The 23,206-nt window shown below is 39.0% G+C and overlaps 1 long non-coding RNA gene across 6 annotated transcripts in view; it reads right to left on the bottom strand.

Annotated features, from left to right (window-relative positions):
* LOC106504312 (uncharacterized) overlaps positions 1-23,206 on the bottom strand; it is a 289,381-nt gene that overhangs the window by 51,635 nt on the left and 214,540 nt on the right. The window contains exon 5 of one of the 6 annotated variants that reach the window (XR_014809569.1): positions 11,289-11,670. The exons of the other annotated variants lie outside the window; for them this stretch is intronic. This is a non-coding gene — a long non-coding RNA (uncharacterized LOC106504312). Of the gene's footprint in view, positions 1-11,288; positions 11,671-23,206 lie in introns of those variants that run through there. 6 annotated transcript variants of the gene reach the window in all.

Here is a 23,206-nt window from a genome sequence, read left to right as displayed (position 1 = left end):
GGAAGATATGTTTACTCAATCAACAAATACATAGGTGAATAAATAAAACTCCCAGGACAGGAACTGACTACCAAACAGCTCTCCGGGAACAAGGTAAAATCACCACAGTGGCGCCTGTCTCCAGGCTCTGCCTTTTATCAGCCCCAGCCCCGCCCTGAGGGACAGCATTCAGATGGCACGCATCTCTAGCAATGATCCACGCCAGGGATTTGCCAGGGTGTGGGCTTTTAGCGGACACGGTGGTGGGAGAGGAGGGGTATGGCTACTCAAGCCGATGCCATTTTGGCAGCATTCCATGTTGGTTTCCCCTTCTTCCAAAACTCGTATTTTGTACATATTCCATCATTTTATAGTACTTTTAGAGGCAACCTGATATAATGAAAAGAAAGTAGATAGTGATACTCCGATCCTAGCTCTGCCTCTCACGGGCTGAATGGCCTCGGGCAGGGTGCTTGTCACCTCTATGTGCCCTTGTGCAAAATGAGATGAGGAGTACACATGTCAGAAAGCATTTGGGAGAATTACAGGAGAAATGTATGAAAATCCTTCCTTGAACATGAACTTCCACCCTGGTGATCTTAAGAACATCCTTGGGTGTGCCTAACACTTCAGATCATGCCATAGTGTCACCTGGGTCTGTTTCCTACTGCAGGTCACGTGCTGGGCCTGAGCTAATTCAGTAGCATGATCGAAAATGCCTGCCACAGATAGGGCTTGGAAAAGACAGCACCGTTATTAAAGATAGAGAGCAAAAAGAAGCCTGGCCAGGATAGATGTGCTTCATTTGTTTCAACAGACTTGATTCTCAATACAGAGTCTATGTTAGACCAATAACTTTTACCTAAAGAAGCAAAAGGCAGTTTAAATGAAGAAGCCCCAAATGAAAGCACTGCTCATCACGTTACCCTTCCCCTAGGGAGACTCCACACCCATCCTTAGAATTCAGTTCTTGATCTTGTCGATTAAGCAAAACTATAAATCTTCCAGATGCAAAAAGTTGTGGTTCAGCATTCCTTTCTTGGGCCCCCAACACCCCAAAGCCAGGCTACCCTAGCTTACGTGTTGCTTTCTCCACTTGCTCTTTATGCATTCAAATTGACAAATGCCCTTGTACGTTATTTTTAACCCGCCCATATCTAATGCATCAGTATCTCGTTATGTTTCCTGTGATTTCATTGCTCGCGATGCTAGTATCAGCAGCACAGAATTGCCAAAGCACTAAGCAGCCCAATTTTTCTTTAATTTCTCAGAAAATTGACAGTTTTATGAACTGTCTCTTTACCTATGCCCCATAAACATGTCAGGCTGTGGAAAACCATTCTAATTAAATCCCAGGGGGGATCACAATAGAAGATTATAGCTTCTTGGCAGGTTATTAAAAAACAGTTGTTCGTATATACACAAGTGTGTGTTCTGGAGCCTAGCATGTGACAGAACAGTCAAAGAATTAACTGCCACTAGCAGCTTCAGCTCAAAATGACTGAAGAGAAATGGACAAGGTAAGTGGCAGGATGTGCCTGCTCCTTCAGCCCTTGACTCCTACATCTTTTGTGTGTTTCCGTCCATTGCCAGATAGTTTAGAAAGCTAAACTATCACCTGGACAGTATATACCTGCTAGAGGAAATTTATGCAACTTGCTATCTTTCCATTGAGTAACTTCAGGTACTAGGATTCTCTGAAATCCATAGACTCATGCTGATGGAAGAAATAAATAAAATAAGGAGAGGTTTTCCTCTTACACTCAGACCAGAAACACTTGGCGTTTGGGAAGTCAAATTGAAGAAAAAAATAATCATTCTTGTTCATGAAAATATTTTCCTGCATTTGCATCCTTGCCAAATGAACTCCGCATTCTAACTGGACAGGGAAATATTTCAGCCTCTTCGGAGACAGCCATCTCTCAGAAGATTAAGTCAAAATTCCTAGTGTCAAGAAGGATAATCTGTGAAGTTCTCTACGGGATGGATGTATGATTTATAGGAATGAGTATAATGTTTAATGACTTAGTTAAATTAGGGATTCTATACCAGCTGAACAGTGATTCTGGCTGATATTAAAGATATTACGAGTCATTGAAGGGAGATCCTGAAAGTGCACCTTCCCTCTTTCCAGTGAAAAGCAGACTCGTGGGTAAGACACCGCATTCCTGAGGTCAATTTATATACTAAGTTTCTAATAAGGTTGGATCTCTTTTTTTTTTTCTTTCATGGCCATAAGTGTACTACAGTTTCTAGCAACTATTTTAAAAAAATGCATGCCTATGATCTGTGGGGGAAGTGAATAAGAAAGTATGGCTGCCTCATGCAAATTCACCATCCCCACCACAAAATCAGCCCAAAGTGCTTCTCCTAAAAATAAGGAGCAATGAGTGAAAACTTGAAAAATGAAAATCTCACTCTATTTCCCCTGGCATCTGAGCCAATTGCCAACCAACCCTACTAAAATAAACTGTATCTACTCATAAATTGGATCCTCTGGCATAACAAACACAGCAGAATCTTAGAAACCAAATGAGAAAAGAGTCCCCAATGCTTGGAAACTTAAATTGGTTTGGGTTATGTTTTTCTGTTTGCTGTTTTTTTTTTTTCTTCTTCTGTCTCTTTCCAAAATTATTTCCTCTTGCTTCCATCTTTGTATCATTCCCCACCTCGTTTTTCAGAATCCTTTCCTTCTGCCTATAAACATGTTCGACTCTCCTGTAACCTCATAAAAACTCTTCTCTTGATCCTATTTCATCCTGAAGCTACTTTCTCTTCCTGTCACTAAAAATTTCTTGCAAAAGTACTCAGCTCTGCTAATTCCAGATTGTCTCATGAGCTTATTTATTGCAGACGTCCCCACCACCACTTCTAGGACAGTGCTTAAGAGCCACAAGCTCCTATTGAGAAGTGGCATTAAAAGACAACTAAAGAATTTCCTGTCACGTTACCTGGCAACAATATGTCTCAGCTCTTGATATTTATTAGCCGATCCACTCCTTGCCCTGGGACCCTGCCCATGTGTTCCCTGTCTATAGCTCTTGATCATCTGTTGATATCTTGAATCTAGCCTTTGGTGGCTGCACATACCTAGTTCCCAACCCTCCCATGATAAACCCTCCACGATGCATCTGGGAGGTCCTATTTGGCTACAAGGATTTCCAGACTTCAGTCTCTTAATCCAAGGAACACCCATTCCTGGTATTCCTCATGTTTGAGAAATCCCACTTATGTTGTGTACCCTTCATTGACCACACAACTGCAAAACAAAATGCCTTTTCCCGATTCTTCCATCTAATAGTTCAGTTGAGTGCTGTCTCCTCCTTGAGAACGTCTCATTTCTTAGTCCACATACTACCAACCTTCATGCTCCGAACTCTAGGCAGCCTCTCTCTCAGTCCCCTTCAACAAATCCTTATAGTCTTCCTTCTCCTTAAACGATAAGACCTATACAAGATCAATAAGCCATCTTGTTCTCTCTCTGTACAATCTCTTCAATCAATATCCCTTCTATGGGTGGATTGCCAACTCAATATCAAAAACTGTCACATCTCTCTTTTCCTTCCTTAGCTTTTTTGGGTTTTTTGTTTGTTTGTTTTGTTTTGTTTTTGCTGCCCTTGGCAGCATGTGGAAGTTCCTGGGCCAGGGATTGAACTCATGCCACAGCAGTGACCTGAGCCTCTATGGCTTCAGACTTAAGTTTCCAGTTGTCCTCTGGACATTTATATTTAGATACCTGTCTACCTTGATGTGTCCCAAATGTTAGGGTTCTCACAAGTCCAACTGTTTCTCCTGACCTTACCATACACATTAAAAGACTATATTCCCAGACTCCAAAGGTCATTAACACTTTTGACTCCTAATTTTTGCTGAGCTCCTGTATTCAATCGGTACCTGAGTACTGTGGATTTTATTTCTAGACCATCCCTGGCCATCTATTCAATATTGCCCAGTCCTGCTACAGTTGTCATAAGCTTTCATCACATTAATTTTAACAGCTTGTAATTAATTTCTTTGCAGTTTCTTCTCATCAAACATACCATTTTTAAATCTGCCTTTTTAAAATTCAATTGCAATCAAGTCATCCATCTGTTTAAAAATGTTAAATGATAATGATGAGACGATTCATCATTGCCTACAGTTTTTAGAACCAATTCCCCACAACCCAGCCATCTTCGGTATACTCACTCTCCACTTCTTCGGGAGGCCCACAGAAGCATTTCCCGACTCAACGTCTCCCTCAACATTTATAAGGGGCTTTGCTCATGTCTTTTATTCTGCCTTCCAAAACTTTTTCTCAGTATCTCAGACTCTTTTTTAAATGTTGCCTGTTATGATTTCAAGGCTAAGGCAGGACATATTTAAGGTATGCCAAGTTGTTTTGTTAAGAAAGTAAGGAAGCCATGGAGTTCCCTTCATGGCTCAGAGGTTAACCCACCCAATTAGGATCCATGAGGATCCCTGGCCTCGCTCAGCTGGGTAAGGATCTGGCATTGCCATGAGCTGGGATGTAGGTCGCAGACACAGCTCAGACCCCACGTTGCTGTGGCTGTGGCGTAGGCCAGTAGCTGCAGCTCCAGTTCCACCCCTAGCCTGGGAACCTCACATGCTGCAGGTGTGGCCCTAAAAAGGCAAGGAAGCCATGAAAGAATAATTGAGTAATGAAGGGAGCCAGTGAAGGGTCTCCACAGGCCACAATTAGGGCTCCAGACAGTCAAAAAAAAAGGATAACACCTGAAATGGGTTGCAACACCAAATACATGAACATTTATGAGTTTATAAGAACATTCTTAAATTTTGTAAGAAAGTGCTCTCCATCCTTTAAGGTCCATTACTAATGTTAAGTTGTCCATATATCACTTTTTTGGGGGTCACACTCTTGGCATATGGAAGTTCCTGGGCCAGGGACTGAATCTGAGCCACAGCTGAGACCTATGCCACAACTGCAGCAACACCAGGTCCTTAACCCACTGCACCACAGCAGGAACTCCCATGTATCACTTTTTGATTCCCTTCAAAGGACTTGGTTAACTGCCTTCTTTGAATCCCTATAGCGTTCCAGTTTTACTACTGGCATTCTATTTTTTTCCTAAGATATATATATAGATAGATATTATATATCTAATAATATAGAAGCTATACGATCCATGAAATCACTTTTAGATGTCAAGACTTCATTTCAAATTTATGTAAATGTCCTTGAGTGATAAATGAGCCATTCTTTGATACCAAGAATTCTAGAAAGAATCAACACCTTAGAAGACCAAAAAATTTTAAGTATTCTTTTTTATTTTCACTATTTTAAAGTTAATTTTATTCAATGTACAATGTATATGAAAATTTATGTATTATTATTTTGTCTATTACCTCAAGTGCTTTGGCAAGTAATGTTACTGTAAAAAAGGAGAATAACCTATTAGTAACCTGTTAGATTATAACCATCAATATCAATTTTATTGCTGCCCAGTAAAGTTGGTTATGGGTTAACTATATGTAACAAACCACTATTGACAATTATAAATAATATACCAATAACAGAAAAACAAAATAATTTTAAATATTTCAAGAAACTAAGCGTCTTCCATCTGGCCTACTATTGGAAAAATAATAAATCAAAAGTTATCTGATTATTTTCTTTCCATTACTATCCCAAGAAAAATTATAAAGCATTTCCAGCACTTCACTTTTCCTTGATTCTACTTATCCAAATACAAAATAAACTCCCCTTCCTGACATTGTTGTGTCATTACCAGAGTTGCTTTAAGTAATTAAAGAAATACATCTGAAAATCTCAAATAACAGAACAATAAATTTATGCCCGGACTCCAGTAGCAAAGTGAAGTGGGAATGTAGGTAAAAGACTGGATTAGTCACTGTTCAAAAGACAATTTAATCTCCATGATAAGAATAATCCATATCAGCACTGTCCATAAAACATTCAGTGATGAAGAAAATGCTCCTTACACCTGCACTGCCCAATACGAAAGTCACTAGACGTGTGGGACTAGTGCCACTTGGTAAGTAGTTAAAATGGCCAAAGAACTTAATTTTTATTCTATTTAAACTTAATTAATTAAATTGTCCCATGTGACTAATTACAATATAGACAGTACAAATCTAAATAACTGCTTCCACCCTTGACTTCTAATTATTAATTAGTGTGAACATTTTCAGTAACAAATGCACACAAGCAAAAAGCACAAATAGACCATTCACAATGGAAAATATAACTACTAATAATTATTGACTATCCGTATGTGCTAAACACTATCCTAGGGTCTTTTCAAATGTTATCTGATGTAACACTTGGAAGATCCACATGACATAGATGCCATATATACTTAGATTTTGCAAAGCAGGAAGAAAACCACAGAGAAGTTAAGCAACTTCCTCAAAAATACCATCATATATACTTAGATTTTACAAAGCAGGAAGAAAACCACAGAGAAGTTAAGTAACTTCCTCAAAAATACCATCTAGTATTTGGCAGTCAGGATTTGAACTCAAGTGGTCTGATGCCACAGCTGATGAAACTGTAATTTTACTACACTCGTCAGTGTAAAACCACCTACCTTGGTTAGTAATCAAAGAGTCATAGCGAATTAAAATAAAGAAGGTTATAAATGGTCATTCATTAAATTAGCAAACACTTAAAAGGTTAAAGAGCCCAATAAATAACCTTATTATTATTGCAGGTAGAAGAATGAAATGGCCAAGTAATCTAATTTGGCAATAAGAACTAAGAATAACAATAATAACTTTTACCAGTTTCCCATTTCTGGGAATTTATTCTACAGTAAAGAAATTCCATATATACTTAAAATACACACAGATATTCATAGGCTGCCATTATTTCACCAATAGGCAAAAGTTGATATAATATAGGTTTAAATTAATAGCTTAATGATTGACTATGATACCTAGTAGAATATTAAACACCTAATTAAACTGTTTAAGTGATAACATGGAAAAGTTTATGATGTAAACTCCTATGTTAGGTAAAAATTAGAAAATAAAATCTATTAATATGGTATAAGACAACTTTAAGAAGAAATTATGACTCACGAAATTATGATAACTGAGTTGTAGAATAAGAGACAAAGTGTTTTTCCTCTATTTTCCAAATTTTGGCCACAGACATGGGATTTGAGGAGAGTAAGTTATTTAGGTTGAAGCTATCAGTGAAAAATATCACACCTGTTACTCAAGTGCAACCAACCGGAGGATTTTTTAAAACACAGAATCCCAGGTCCCACCCAGGAATTATTGAATCAGCATAACAAGACCCCAGGTGACTTTTATGCACATTAAAGTTTGAGAAGCCCAGATAAAACATGCTACAGGTAATGAACATTTGCTGCTTCTTGGAAATCTATCCTCCAGGCTATAATAACTCACCAAGGATTGAAGTCAACCCCCCTCAATTATCAAGGACCTATTTCCATATAGGACATCTTTATAAACAAGGAGTAATCCTGCCGCCATTACGGTATATGCAAATGACTCACTAAATATTCCGTCTTTTAGAATCTTGACATTTTGAACACCAAATGTCTCCTCCAGTCCACTTCAGCGCTTCACTCCAATAGTCTGACCCTAGACCTAGGATCAGTAAACTGGAGCTATAAACTCTTCACTAGCATTAGGCATCCATCCTCTTTAATTCATTTTGCCAAGAATTGCCATGGAATTCTTCCTGAAATGCTGCAATATTTTACCACGCTTACTCTCTGTTCAACTATTCACTATTACCTTTCCAACATCTACCCAGTTGTTGGAGAATTTTTGTTCAATTACTCCTTTCTCCTACCTAGCAACCCTTGGAGCATGAGAGAATGTCTTATCATCTCTCTAAAGAAATACTTAGGTCAGTTCCCATCTCAAAGCAGGCACTCAGTAAATGTTTGAAGAAGGGCACAGTCATATTTTTTTCCCACTTTCAAGAATCTTTACACTTGGCCATCTGCACTCAGTACAAATTCCCTCATTTTGCAAATAAGGAAGCTGATGCCCAGGACTTAGAAATGGAATGTGTAACAAAAGTAGGGGGAAAAAAAAAAAACCCTCAGGCTTTCTGCCTCTAAAATCACAATTTTTCATTTCAGTAGATTTTTTTTTTTTTTCAGTTTACCATTGTGCCTAAATCTCAAGCCCTGTCACAATCCATCCTGTTCCTGCCAATCTTTTGGTAAGGCAGCACTTTCTTTGCTATATTCAGATCAACCTGCTCACATCTGCGACCTACACCACAGCTCAAGGCAACGCCATATCCTTAACCCACTGATCGAGGCCAGGGATCAAACCCACGTCCTCATGGTTCCTAGTCAGATTCATTTCCACTGCGCCACAGCAGGAACTCCTATAGAGAAGATCTTAAGTGTTCTTACCCCCTCTGCAAAAAAAGGTAACAGCATGAGCTGATGGATAAATCCACTAGCTTGATTGTAGTGATCATCCTATTATGTACAAAGACGTCAAACCATCAAGATGTACACTTTAAATACCTACAATTTCTATTTGTCAATTATTTCCAATAAAGCTGAAAAAAAAATCACAAGTTCTCTGTATAATTTCAGCTTGGACAGCCATATGATGGGTTCTCTAATGCAGGGAAAGTAAGGAATGCCTCTGCTTGGTTTTTGATATATGTTTGTTCTATCTCCTTCTCAACTAGATTGTGAACTACTTGAGAATGGTATCCTGCTGTAATTTTTTTTAACTGAGGTAAAATTCACATAACATAAAATTCACCATTTTAACCATTTTAAAGTGTACAAGCATCTCCGGCTTATTGGTCATTTGTATCTCTTTGGAGAAATGCCTATTCAAGCTCTTCCTCCATTTTTAAATTGAGTTGTTTATCTTCTTGTTGTTGCGTTGTAAAAGTTCTTTACATATTCTGGATGATACTCTTAACAGATATATGATTTACAAATATTTTCTGCCACCTTATTGGTTGTCTTTTCACTTTCTTAGGAGTACCATTTGATGCAGAAGAGTTTTTAATGTTGACAAAGTCCAATTTATATATTTTTTATTTTGTTGCTTGTGCTTTTTGGTGTTATAGCTAAGAATATGCCATGTGCAAGGTAATACATTTGTACCCTTATGTTTTCTCCTAAGAGCTTGATATTTTTAGCTGTTATATTTAGGTTATGGATCTATTTAGAGTTAATTTTTGTATAATGTGTGAGATAAGGGTCTAATTCATTTTATAGCATATGGCTATCCAGTTATCCCAGAACCATTTGTTGAGGTGACCACTGTTTTTCCCCACTGAATGGTCTTGACTTCCATATCACAAATCAAGTGGCCATAGATATATGGGTTTATTTCTGAACTCTCAATTCTATTTTATTGATCTATATATCCTTAAGCTGCTATCATGCTGTTTTTATTACTGAGTTTGTACTGAGGTTTGAAATTGTGAAATGTGAATCCTTCAACTTTGTTTTTTTCAAGATTGTTTTGGCTATTCAGGGTTCCTTGCAATTCCACATGAGTATGTCTCTATACTAACATATTTGGGAATTTGATAGATATTATATTGAATGTATAGCCCAATTGGGAAAATATTGCCATCTTAACTAAATTAACTCTTCCAATGCATTAACACAGGATATGCTTCCATCTATTCAGCTCTTTAAAAACTTCCTTTGGTACTATTCTGTAATTTTCAGTGTGAGAATTGTGCACTTCTTTGGTTTAATTTACTCCTTTTTGATACTTTGTAAGTGGAAATGTTAATTTTATTTTTGGATTGCTCATTGCTAGTGCAGAGAAATACAGTTTTTGTATTTTGACCTTGTATCTGCAGATTTTCTAAATTCATTGATTAACTCTAACAGTTTGGGAATTTGGTGGGGGAGTGGATTCCTTGGATTTTCTCACAGATCATACTATCTGTGAGTTGAGATAATTTTACTTCTTCCTTCCCAGTTTACCTTCTATTTCTTTTTCTTGCCTAATTGCTTTGGCTAGAACTTCCAGTATAATGTTGAATAGAAGTGGCCAGAGTGGATATCTTTGTCCTGTTCTTGATCTTGAGGGTAAAGCTTTCCTTCACTCTTTCCCCACTAAGTGTGATATTATATGGCTGTGGGTCTTTTATAAATGGTCTTTATCATGTTTAGGAAGTTCCCTTATATTCCTAGGGTGTTAAGTGTTTTTATCATAAAAGGTGCTGGATTTTGTCAGATGCTTTCTCTGTATCAATTGAGATGATTATGGGAAAATTTTTCCTTCATTCTCTTAATGTGGTGCATTAATTGATGTTTGTATGTTGAGCTGCCCGTGTATTCCTGGGATGAATCCCACTTGATCATGTATTATAATCCTTTTAATGTCCTGTTGAAGTCGGTTTCTAGTATTTTGTCAGGGATATCTGCACCTCTATTTATAAGGCATATCAGTCTGTAGTTTTCTTGTGATTTCTTTGTCTGGCTTTAGTATCAAAGTTATGATGGCTTCATAGAATGAGTTAAGAAGTGAAACTTATTCTGTTTTTTCAGAAGAGTTTGAGAATTCTATCAAATGTTAATTCTTTAAACATTTGATAGAATTCAAAAATGGTATATTTTTCAGTTTGCGTGTTTGTTTGGGTGTGCATGTGTGTACCCTCATTGTACTTAGAAGCATATTTGACGTAGAAAAGGAGATATTTAAAGATGTAGATGAATTTCAAGCCAAGAAAGAAAAAATCATTAAAAAAAAAAAGGTAAGTAAGTCAACTTGAGTATACACACCTTTTAGGAAATGTGTTCATTGTGTGAATATGTTCATCGAATGTCATCTCAGCCAGGACCTGAAATAAATTTTCAAAAAGCCAGCAGGCAGGAGGGGTTCAGACACATCCTATGAACAGAAAAAAAAAAAAAAAAAAAAAAAGAGGAACTAGCTCTGCTAAATGGCTTTGGGAAAAAAAAAACCTCCCATGTAATACACTCCCCAACCATCCCAGGAAGGAGAAACTATGTAAAAATCCATAAATGGATTAACGAGCAGAACTGTGGCTGAAGAAAACCAGATTAGCTCTGCCAAAGATGATAGCCGTAAAATGCACCAAGAAAATATCCAACAATAGAAAAGAGAAATTATCTGCTGGTAAAAATTCATGATTCTGAAAGTAGACACCACCAGCCTAATTTAATAATTGTAGGATCCCTGATGGAAGGAAGAAGCAGGATATGGTTGAATCTTTTTCAAAATTTAATTAAAACCAAAATGGCACTTATTCCTTTGCTCCTCCAGGACTCAAGCAGCTTCACAGAATACCAACAGACAAGCCAGGATCAGAGGCCATGACTCACCACATGTTCAGAAGAGGATTTTAAGAATCGAATAAACAGGGTTTAGAATTACAAGGACCAAAGTTCCACGCGCAGCTTCCAGATCTGTCCCTGTCTGTCTCTTCGCTGCATGCTTCTGCAGCACTCGGCACATCCAGCGCGCCTTTCGTGATGGCTGGCCGCCTGCCTGGCCCACGGTGAGCCCGGGGCAAAGCTGCATTCACTGGGGCCTTCACTTCTCCCTGGGAAAAAGAGCGTTTTCTCTTCCATGCCCAGGAGGGAAACTTACAAGATCTCTCCCAGACTTCAAGGGAAGCCGGGATTCTAACACGTAATTTTGGTCGGCTTGATATTTGGTGAGATGTGCGCCCCACTGATAGATGTTTCTCTTTTTTACTACCTGCTGGAAGAGAAGAAGACCACATGCTAATTGCAAAATGCCTTCTTGAAAATCTTCTGACTCACATGCTGCTCTTACCCTTTGTCCTTAGCAGGCATCCGTCAAAATTCATTAGATTTACTGGATGTGGCAGAAAACAATCCGAAAATGAATTTCAGTTTTGGAAGACGTTCTACCCAACCCAAAAGAGGAGAGACAGGACAAAAAGTGGCCAGCAAAAATGGTTGTCACTGGAGAAGCCAGAGCTTTGCTAGATTTGGTTCCGTTTGGCAAGCTGCAGAAACAAGCAATGATAACTTTGTTGCTGTTGCAGATTTTTCCGGCTCCTATCTCATACATCTCAGCTTTCAGTTAAGGAAGTCAAGTTTATGGGGAGGCGATTCACCAGTGAAAGAGCTGGGCTGAACACAGGTAGCTGACCTTTGGTGTGTGGTCTCTGAAAAGTACTGAATAGAAACTTCTAGTTTTGCAAGAGAAAATTCATGGTAGGAAGACAAATCATTTTTAGTAAACTCCCCATTGGAGAAGTCCCCATCATGGTGCAGTGGTTAACGAAGCCGACTAGGAACCAAGAGATTGCGGGTTCGATCCCTGGCCTTGCTCAGTGGGTTAAGGATCTGGCGTTGCCGTGAGCTATGGTGTAGGTCGCAGACGCAGCTCGGATCTCACGTTGCTGTGGCTGTGGTGTAGGCCAGCGGCTACAGCTCTGATTCGACCCCTAGCCTGGGAACCTCCATATGCCACAGGAGCGGCTCAAGAAAAGGCAAAAAGACAAAAAAAAAAAAAAAAAAAAAAAAATCCCCATTGGATTTTACAAGTTTCTGTTTTGAGTGGTAGGATTTTACTCGTGCAATCTAAAAACAAACAAATGAAAACCAAAAGCCCAAGGGATGTACATTTTGAATTGAAATGGCATCATCCGAAGAATTTTCTAAATTCGGGGAGAAAGCAAAGTATAAAGTGATCAGTTGAGTTTTTCAAAGTGAACGAATATCAAGTACTGGCGAGAACTCTATGAGACCGAGCGTTTCTCACTTCTTAAATCAGACAACCTAAAATATCTCAAATTTTTCTTATGAATTAGTTAAATCGCTTGTTCCGTTCTTTCCAAAGTTTTAACTAGTTCATTAAATGAGCTGGTCAGGAAATCCTTTTTGTAAATTTATATTCTCCTTCCTTTTTCCCCAACTCATTGACTGTTCTAGTCCATTAAGATTTTTTTTGTCATTTGTTTTCTTTACAGGAGTATTTCGGGTATATGGACTGCACATGGGTTGACAGTGTATTCACTGACTGGTTATGAACGACTTGCCAATTTACTCGGGCCAGTGGCAACTTAATGATGATCCATGCAGATGTGAGGCCAAACTATATGAACTTATATCACCTGCTTGCCACAGCCGCTGTCACAGTACATAATTGTGATACACAAATACACTGTCACAGTATTTTATAATTATTTGCACAGTATTGTATAATTATTTACAAGATATTTTCAGGAAGCGTCTAATCTGAACCTAGGTAATTCTCATCCTCATTTTAGCTATGGTGAAAACTAGGTTCATATAAATAGAAGTAATAAGCAAAATCACTTAACAACAGATACCTCCTGGGCATGTATTCTTACGATTAAATTCAGATCTGAACTAACATAACTTACTGGTTGACACCAAAGCTTTTAAGTAAGACAGATCTGAGTTTAAATCTTCATTTATCCACTTACCCTCGGCGATGAGTAACTTAAACTCTTTAAGTGTCAGTTTCCTCATCCAAAAAATGTGCCTACCACCGAAGGTTCTTATAATGTGACATATCTGACAATTTTTAGTGAGTAGTCATGAAGTTGGCTACTGAATAATAACAGTAGTAGCAATAGTAATATAATGAGGATAGTATAAATGGCTCTGTTGTTTTGTTGTTATTATTTCCTCACCTAACTGAACATATATTCATTCTTTAGTACTTAGTGGATTCATTCTTTAGCATTTAGACAGTTTAATTCCTGTCTTCCCAAGGTAACAAATTAGAAGAGGTACGTTTACGTATCCGTACCTTCGTCTAAAAATGTAGACATGGTGGCCTGGAGGCCAAGTTCAGGCTGAGGGCACCGGAGAGAAGGTTCTCCGAGGCTGGAGAGGTACGTGGGTGGCTGGCCAGGGAGAAGCCATAGCAGCCAGAAGAGTGGTTTAAATGGATAAGGCAGTAGGGAAGCAAAGACGGGGAGAAAGCTGGGGGGCGGGCGTCAACTGATAAGAAGTGTGCCCCAGAAGGGGGCGCAGAGCCCGAATGCCTTTCACTGGCTCCTGCTCCCTGCAGCTCGCCCAGATCAGTGAGGGGTCTTTCCCAGAGAGCACATTTTTGGTTTAAAATTGTCTTGTCTTGCAATATTCCTCCCCCAAAGAACTACTCTGAAATCAGCCCAAGGTCAAAGTGTTGGACACTCGCTGTCTGTGCAAATTACGTAAGTGACAGGAACTCAGTTTCATCTGAATAGGCTCCCTTTTCAAGCACAACTTATTTCAACCTCCTGCCTCTAAATCTGAGGCTTGATAATTCCCTTTGGGGATCCCAGCCTTTCCCATTCCCAAGGCCAAAGTGGAGCTAATTTTCTCAGAATAATGGTGAGTCTTGGAGAAATGATCTCTGTTCTCCTTGAACTCATGCTCCATCCCTTAATTTCTGGTTAAGAGATTCTCCTTGGCCCCTGGCACAGTGATTCAGAGTAAGTGGAGACTAGTGGCAGTCAGCCCATTGCAAATTCTGTCTGTGCAACTTTCTGCCCATGTGACTTGGGGAAGCTACTGAACTTCTTGATTCCCAAGTTTCCTTCCTATAAATAGAAGTCATGACAGAACCCATCTCGCAGAGTTTTAGTCAATACTTAGGGAGTGCTTAGGATGGAGCATGACACGAGTTAAGCTCTATTCAAGTGCCTATTAAATTAAATGATGGGTAAATATTAGAACTTTATGGTACATCGCTCATCTGCCAAGAAACTTCACGAACTAGCTTGTCCTCCATCAGGAGTCCTGGCGCTTTTATTCTTCGCAGGTCATCTACCAAAAACTTGGATTGATAAAGAAGAAACCTAAACTCATGCAAACGTCATACACCAGACGTGTCCCCTGAGGCTCTCAACCAGCTCTAACATCAGCATCCCCTTGGCCTTTGGCTGGTCCCTTTTCTAGGCCATTGTTCTTCCTATCAACATGGTCAAAAGCATCTCTTTTAGTTAAATCTTTCCAGCTCTCATTGAAGAGCCAGAACCTTCTCCCAGGTGTGCCCCAAGACAGGACATAGTTCGGGGATGAGTATTGATGGAACAATGAAGATAGAGAAGGTCCGTGTGATGCCAGTGGGACTTGCACGGGCATTAGAAGGAAAAGCTGGTTACCAGATTCACTTCCCCCACCTCTCCATTGGTTTTGCCTAAGGCGCGCTGAAGTCAGTGTTGCTATAAGATGCGTGAGACTGAAAAAGACTCCCCTCCTGACCACCCAGTAAACTCCTGCTCTGGCGTTTCTCATTTTTTGCCAAATCACTCAGTCAGACCAGGATTTTACAATAGCTAAAGTAGCTTTTGTAAACAGGAGACCATTTTCCCCCACATGGTGGAGTGGAAATTTAAACAAAGCAGCAGTCACGGCTGTGGAGTTAACTCAGGAATGCTCTGTAAGCTTGCCACATACATACCTGTTTACAAAGTGAAAGCATCTTATAAAACCCCTTTTACCACTTTTGATGAGAAAATCATTCCTGCCACTTCTCTAAACATCTTCTTGTGGTCAGGCTTTCAACGCACAAATGAGGCAAAAGAAATGGACACTGTGGTTTAGACCAAATTGAAGTTAATGGCCTCGGTTCCCTGCTTCTCCTTGGCAATGGAGAATGACACCATATGTTGGGGAGAAAGGATACATAAAACCAAAGATTCCAATCTGGATTTTAGGTTCTCATTTCCTTAAGAGCCGAGATGGAGTTTTGATGTGAGTATTGGGTGTCCATGGGTCCCTAGTAAACACAGTTTGCCTCAAATGCCATCTTTTATTGCCCTCAGTGTCTGCACACTGGTCTGTACATGGTAGATGCTCCTTAATAGATGGATACTGGTTGACCAGGTGCGTAAGAGTAACGAGGATAAGTCATCTCTACTCAAAATGCCATGGCAGCCGTATTAATAAGTTCAGTTGCTTATTTTCCCCAATGACGTCAAATGAAATGGCAGAGTAATGAACTCCTCCCCAGGGTAGCATTTAACTGGCTTAAAGGGACCGCCGAATGTGCAATTAACCATCTCCTCTATTTCTATACATATAGGTATTACCTCAGCATAAATTTTTCCAGTGCTGTGTAAATGGAAAGACTCAGAAAAAAAAAATATTAGAAACAAACTTGGATCAAACCAGGAAGCATATATAAATGGTGCAGCTTTATTTACGTCTTCCTAATGAATGAACCTAGCTTCATGAGTTGATCTATCTAGTTCCCATAATCTGTTTCTTTTTCCATCCATGAAGTCCATCAATCAACTTCAATCGATATTTTTCAAACAAAAGCAGTAGGACTTTGCTAATGGCTGAATCAACATACGGCTGTTTAATTTTTTTTTTTCCACTAGAGACTAATCTCCAAATTTCAGGTTCAGATCTAATTGGTTTGAAAATCTGATTGATTTCCCCATTATCACTTTTCTGGGCATCCCAAATCTTACCAATGAGCTTGTGAAAAACACCTCATTTGATAGGTAGGGTAGATTTAATGGATTCATGCATTAAAAATCAGGGATCGAAGTGGATATTTCCTTAGATTATTCCTATTTTGTCATTTAATAGAACATGAATAAATAATTTGTATATCAATGTAGTAAACGTTCAATGATTCAGATATGATGCAGCTTGTTAAAATTGATACTGGAATAGAAATAGAGCTTGTCAATAGCAATATGGCTTTAATAATAATAACCCTAAATAGAAAGGCCATATATGCTGCTTTTTACTAAAAGTTAGTTTTCATAAAATTAGTTCCATAACTAGAATGGTTTTTATACATGGATTGGAAATGTGCAATGTGAGGATATATCATTTTTTGAGACCTTTATGTTTTCTAGATCCTTATTTATACTCTTAGACAATATATGTTCACTATTGCCATGTGCAACTCAATAGTCATCCAAACTGCAATTACAAGTCATAAAACACCTTTTGTTACTTAAAAAGAGGTCTTAACACGGCACGTACCATTCCAAAAAACTGAGTGAAAATCTTTGTTAGTCATGCTAGCGTTTCTGCTGCGCACATGGCAGGACGAGGACACCCCTTGCTAAGAACAATGAGGGAACCCAGATAAAACACAAAGCTCTAAGCAGGAAGACATCACAAAGCAGCTGAGACGACCAGAAATTGAGTCAAGATGCTGGAGAGAAGGCAACTCGGGAAAGATGAGCCTCCTTCTTTGACCTGTTTTTTGTTTTGTTTTGTTTTTACCTGGGGGTACTTGCTGGTTCTTGGCAGGGGGTAAAAGATTAAAAATCTGAGTGCAAGATTTGGGCCAGGAGACCAAAAGGCCAGCAGAGCGTTTATCAGTCTCACAGTAACGGACAGACAGAAACTGGGGTTCAGGTCAGCCTTGAACTGAGAGGCCAAGATTCTGGAGAAACGGGATGGGGAAAGAAGCAAGTGTAACCTTTGTGGTCTTCTCAAAGCCTTTACCAAACTCTCTAGCTGTGAGCCAAGAGGTTAAGAAGCTAGGCTGGGACATTCTGAAAATCAGGTAAAGTTTGCAGGGTTTAGGAAATAAACACTGTAGTCTTGAACCCACCAAGAAATTGGGGACCCTGGTAAACACCCCCATCTCTAGAAGACTAACCCTTACAGACAGGGTAGAGCCATCTTAACACCTAAAACTTGGCTTGAGGCAACTCAGTCCTTGACAGAGGAAGAGAAAGTGTACCCTTGCATAACAGAGTTTTGATATATATTTTAAAATTTGTTTATCATATAATACTTTTAATGTGGATATTTAGATACTTGATTTCAATCTTTTCTTTGTTAATATATGCATTTATATAAAATATAAGTACATGGAATATATATATACACATAGCCAATACATAAGTATGTAAGTAAATGCATATTTTATTGTATTTTAGTATATTACTACATAATAAATATCCAGATATAAATATTATATTTATTAGAGGACAAAACATATATAAATGCATTTACGATGATGATAGCCAAGAAAAGGCTGAAATCAGTTATCTGAGTACCCATATTAAAAAGCAGAAAAGAGTACACCAAACTAAATTCAAGGGAAATAACAGGAAAAAAGAAGAGATAATTCTATGACAAGATTGACAAAGTAAAAGAGACAGAAATACATTATAAATCTCAGAAGTGCAAAAGAGGACATCACAACAAATCCCATGGGTATTAAAAATATTTTAAAAGATAGAATGTTGTGAACACCTTTGTGCCAATAAATTTTAAAATTTCGATGAAACAGAATCCCGGAAAAACACATTTAAAATATAAACCACAAAAAGTAATGGCTAATCTGATTAGTCCTATATCTATAAATAGAGTTTGCTATTAAAATACTACCCAAATGGAAATACCCAGACTAAGAAGTCTTTACCAGTGAGTTCTTCCAAATATACAAGAAAGAAATAAGCCTATTCTTACACAGATTCTTCCAGCTAATGCAAAAAGAATAGACACTGCCCAATGTGTTCAATAATAATTATACCAGAAAAAAGTCATCAAGAGTTTGTGCCAAAGTCCCCAGTGACTTCCTCATAATAACATTCTATCTTGTCGATGACCAATTGCAAAATTTCCTGACTTCAGGCTTTGCTTATCACTGTTTTTTAAAGTGACAAACAATGATGTTATTATAGATGGCCAGAACACAGAGCTATCGCTACTGTGAACATGGCTTTCTTAAACAAAGATCTTCAATTAGATAAAGTCTCATGCCAAAATGCCTGGTTTCGTCTTCCCAGAATAGAATGGCTATCCTCAGGCGTAACCACAGTTGTGCTGAGATCCACCTGCCAGTCCTGGCAAAGCTGGCGGTAAGTAGGACCATGCGTTATATGCCCTTACATTCCTCTTTAGAAGGGAGTACAGTGTTTTTCACATGACGATACTCAACTGGCTTTCATAATTCATCGTGAAAAGAAACCCACACACTATGTAGTTTTGGACGAAATTGTAAAAAAAAAAAAAAAAAACTCATCAAGATTTTTATGTTGGTCGTTCCATCAACAGGTGACTGGATTAAAGAAGATGTGGTATATATACACAGTGGAATACTACTCAGCCATAAAAAAGAACAAAGCAATGCCATTTGCAGCAACGTGGGTGGAACTAGAGACTCTTATACTAAGCGAAGTAAGTCAGACAGAGAAAGATAAATACCATATGATATCACATATCTGGAATATAATACATGGGACAAAGGAAATTTTCCACAGACAAGAAAATCATGGACTTAAAGAAAAGACTTGTGGTTGCCAAGGGGGAGGGAGTGGGATAGGCTGGGAGTTTCAGGTGGTACATGCAAACTATTGCATTTGGAGTGGATAAGCAATGAGATCCTGCTATATAGCATGGGAAACTACATCTCGCCACTCGTGATGGAACATGATGGAGGATAATGTGAGCAAAAGAATGCATATATAAACGTAAGACTGGGTCACTTTGCTGTACAGTAGAAATTGACAGAACACTGGAAATTAACTATAATTAAATTTTTTTTAAGAAAAGATGTTTATGTTTGCTTTTTACCATGTCTAGAAGGAGATTCATCCCCCACTGTGATGGTCTGTTATTGTCCTCGTATAAAAGGGTCATAGTAAGAGAGAAGAAAGAAGTACCTATTATAAAAGTCCTATGAATTCTAAAGAGTACTACATTTGAAGAACTCCTTTTTGAATTCTCTTCTCTGGAAATTGCCTGCTGGCTAACATTTTGTTCTGAGGGCTCTGGTTATAAAAAATACACACACACACACACACACACACACACACACACACACACACACACACACATAAGCTAAAGAACCCAATGACTTGACTGAACATGATGATACCCCTGCCTTCAGATTCAGAAGCTACACTTTATTCATAGGAGAATTTCTCATAACATTACCTTGGTTGTCATGGATAGAAAAAGTAGGGTGGAAAAAATTATTATTATTATTATTGTTATTTTGTCTTTTTAGGGCTGCATCCGTGGCATATGGATGTTCCCAGGCTAGGGGTCAAATCCGAGCTGTAGCCACTGACCTACACCACAGCCACAGCAATGCCAGATCCAAGCCGTGTCTACGACCTACCCCACAGCTCACGGCAATACCGGATCCTTAACCCACTGAGCGAGGTCAGGGATCAAACCTGCGTCCTTATGGATACTAGTCAGATTTGTTTCCTCTGAGCCATGACGGGAACTCCTCGGTGGGAAAAATTATTAAGCCCTTCTCTAGGGAAACAAGTCATGATGGGAGCACGTTTTATATTTCCAACAGGCAGATGACGTTACTATCACAGTATCACCACGTAAAAAGATCTATTCTGTGCTTAGACAGAAAATATCAAATAAATGAAGAGAAGACAGATAAAAGGAAGAAGGCAAGGCATGCTAAAGCCACAGCTTGTACCAGTGCTCCCCAATTTTTCATTTTCATTGTAATACTTCATAATCTATGATGGACCATCCAAAAGATGTATTGTAAACACTTTTAAACACACAGACTCATTTTGATTCATACCTAAACTTCGAGCAACATATATCACTGTGAACTCCTTTAATAAAAGTGACAGATAAATGAAAATAAATGGCTTGGCGTTTGTAAAAATAAAAACGAGGCTTTTCACCTTTACTTTTAATGAGAGAATTGGAAGTTCTGTTCTCCCCTGAAGTTAAATACAGTGTTTTGTTGTAGCAAATGTTTGGCACCTTTCTCTGTGGCTCTGATGCAGCCCAAATGTAATTTGAGCTAATTTATGAAATGCACTTTGTAAAAGGATATTTATTGCCTGCGAGATAAATAGTCAAAATATATCAGATTTATTGATATCCAGGGAAAACGGCATTATGGTTGTTTAGAGTGAACCTATGAGCAAAAATGAGTATTCAGGGAAGGGAGAGCAGACTGCTGGTACGTGCCTGAAGAAAAACAACAAACAGAAAAAGAGCAGAAAGAGGAACTTGCACGCAGTCATTGATATTTTATATGGGGGTGTTTCACACTGATTGCAGTGTGGATCTGAACACGAATGGCACAGAAACCTTTTCTCTAAGAATGGGCACAACAGAATAAGGATGTGCAGTGTCAGGAGATTTGCTTTATTTCAGTTCCCTTGCTTATTAGAAAGAAGCAGAAAAAGAGCATCTGAAAAATTTGTGAGGAACAGGCTCTTGAGCATGTTTTCCTAGCCTCGTGGCATAAAGGAGGAATCACACTCAGTTCTCAGAGAAGATAAGGACAAAGGGACCCCCTTGGACCTACGGGAATTTCATCACGGGAGGGTCTTAGGCATTGTCCATCCGAAGGAAAACGGACAACTTTGATCTTATGGGGTGAAGCAAGGGTATGTGTATGTGACATGGGGCCATCAAAGCTTTCTTCTCAAGACCATGAGGGATTCCCGAATCCTGATAATTGGTAAGTCAAGATAGCAAAAGATGAGGCATAAACCCACAACTTCATAATCTATAAGGAAACAAATTGTATAGGGTATACCAAACAACTTCAAAAAAAAAAAAAAAATCACTGGCAAAGCCTAGTATCACAAAGTAAAACAGTTATTCTTTTTGCCTACATTAAGCAAAGGAGACAGGTCCAAGTCATTAATAGGTCAGTCTTTGGGTCCAGAAGGAAATAATATTCAATAAACTAGTATTTTATCAGAGTTCCTATATTCAAACCACAACTGATATTAAAATGAATGTATCACTTCCTGTTTTTAACTGTTAGGATTCAATTCATGATGGCTCTGGTTTCAATAATTGCACTAACATCTTTTAAAACGATCTGCTCCCTTCCCCTTACTAGATCTGCCATCTTATGCGTGCTTCTTTACTTTCAGCACTGGGGCTGAAAACCTGAGATTTTATCCCCAGTACTAACACATGTCTCTTTTGTCAGAACAAAACCTTTTGTCAATAGAAATCCATGGAATGTCAGAGATGACCCAGTCTTGGAGGTTATCTGATTTCTATGGTTTCACGTAGCCAGAGCAGGAGCTGAGGCACTGGGAATTTAAGAGGGTAAGAGATGTTCCCGTTGCGGAAGCACTCTCCTATGGGTCTTCTGAGGGCCTGCACATCTTCCTGGCCCTGGTATCTGAGAATGCAGAACTCTGACCACTCAGCCAGGGTTATTTCACAGGATCTGGTTTGCTGTGAGAAGCCTTGAGGGATGAGGTAGACTCCCCCTTCTGGACAAAGAGTGGGATTGCTTCCTGCCTGCTACAAAATGGTAGGTTTCCCGAGCTTAGTGTCCCTCTCCAGAAACACAACCCCCTGCACATGCAGACATACCTCTAGGCCCTCCCCATCACCCCACGGAATTGGGGGGTGGTAACAGAATGGGGGGGTGAGGGAGAATCAGTGCACATATACTGATACTCGTGCTCTTTGCTGTGCTGTGAACGATAAAGTCCTTCGTCTCTGACCCATGAGTCTCATGTCTTCAGGGAGTATCCATGAGATAAGCTTATAAAGGAGGGCCACATCAAACCCCAGAACTGACACCTGGCAGTGGAAGAGAGAAGAAAGATGAGAACCACCGTCGTCTGACTTCTACTTCTCTCTTTTTCACCCTTAGAAGTTATGCTATCTATGGAAGTCATGAGTCAGCAGAGGTTTTAGTATTTGTGGGTGATAAAAGGGGTCAATAATTGAAAAATTTGTTGCCTAGATGGTTTTATAAAGAATTTGGGAGGAAATCCTCAACTGGGACAACATCGCTCAGCAAGGCGGGCCCCACGCTTTACTGCTTAGCTTGGTTTCCACTCCCCCCACTCATCTCACACACAAGGAATATGTGTCATATATGTTTCACCTTCACATTTTTAAATTTAAATTTACTCTTAAAAGTTCCATTTGGTTCCTTGTCCAACTTGCTTTCTCTCTTTCTAGAATATTTATAGTGTCTATTCCTTCACCTACAAACATGTTTAATATTCTGATTTGTTTCCTTTTAGACTTCTCTATTATCTGTGGTCCCAAGAGTGTGGATTTTCCTGTTGGTTGCTTTGGGTTTTGGGGTTTCATCTGGCTTTTAGTTTCGGTTTAGAGGTTTAATTTCTTGGCCATATTCCCGAACCTCTTCACCTGTGCCCACGCTGGGCTTGAAGTTTCAGTTTCTCACAGGGGGCTCTGTTTCCACCAATGACTAAAGGTGAGTCGATGACTCTCTGGAGACTTTTCTAGATATTAGGTTGAGTGTTTGAGTCCACTTAAAAGATAATACAGCCCTTTCGAATTCCATAGAATGGTCCTGGTCTTCATTGATATTAAAATCCAAACAC

This window comes from Sus scrofa, chromosome 7, assembly GCF_054392235.1.
Source record: "Sus scrofa isolate SSC_HxYL_T2T_F1_AM1 chromosome 7, Sscrofa_HxYL_maternal_Yorkshire_Landrace_v2.0, whole genome shotgun sequence".
Classification (NCBI taxonomy): domain Eukaryota; kingdom Metazoa; phylum Chordata; class Mammalia; order Artiodactyla; family Suidae; genus Sus; species Sus scrofa.
Note: the sequence above shows the minus strand (reverse complement) of the source record. Positions and strands in the feature narration are given on the sequence as shown.